General features: G+C 46.6%; 1 pseudogene; it reads right to left on the bottom strand.

Annotated features, from left to right (window-relative positions):
* Positions 1–325: 325 nt before the first annotated feature.
* Positions 326–532, bottom strand: LOC139182428 (U2 spliceosomal RNA; annotated as a pseudogene).
* Between the last annotated feature and the right edge of the window lie 280 nt (positions 533–812).

Below are 812 nucleotides of genomic sequence, written 5' to 3'. Positions count from 1 at the left end.
CCATGGACTGTAGCCCACCAGGCTCCTCTATCCATGGGATTCTCCAGGGAAGAATACTGGAGTGGATTGCCATCTTCTCCTCCAGGGGATCTTCCCCATCCAGGGATCGAACCTGAGTCTCCTGCATTGTAGGCGGATTCTTTACCACTGAGCCACCTGGGAAGCTACATTATTTGATTAGAAAATCTCGTAATTTGTGTTTGTTTTCCCTGGTGGCTCAGACGGTAAAGCGTCTGTTTACAATGCAGCAGACCTGAGTTTGATCACTGGGTCAGGAAGATTCCCTGGAGAAGGAAATGGCAACCCACTCCAGTTACTCTTGCCTAGAAAATCCCATGGACGGAGGAGCCCGGTGTCCATGGGGCTACAAAGAGTCAGACACGACTGAGTGACTTCACTTTCTTTCCTCCTAACACTGGTTTAATTACTCCTGGCCCCAACATAGCAGAGCCACATTTTTCAGTGGGAGAAGATATTAAACTGATAAGAACAGAAACTACACTTGATTCTAGCCAAAATACCAAGAAGTGATGAGAAAGGATTTTAATTTCCTCTTTGTGGTTCATAAAACAGCCCACTTACCCCTGGTGGAATTTTTTCTCCCTCACTGACAAGGTAGCCACAAAATTTCCTTCCTCAAAATCTTTAGTTAGTAAATAGTGCAATATGGAGCTTGTAGCTGGAAAGTGGAAAGGGAATTGCCCACTGCTTTGCCCTGCCGTCTTAGGAGTAAGCCTGCACCTCAGCTCTGAGATTTCACAGGCATGGAGGGACTCTCTGCTTCTTCCATCCAGAGCTTCTCCTCTTTTCTC

This window comes from Bos indicus, chromosome 3, assembly GCF_029378745.1.
Source record: "Bos indicus isolate NIAB-ARS_2022 breed Sahiwal x Tharparkar chromosome 3, NIAB-ARS_B.indTharparkar_mat_pri_1.0, whole genome shotgun sequence".
Lineage (NCBI taxonomy): Eukaryota > Metazoa > Chordata > Mammalia > Artiodactyla > Bovidae > Bos > Bos indicus.
Note: the sequence above shows the minus strand (reverse complement) of the source record. Positions and strands in the feature narration are given on the sequence as shown.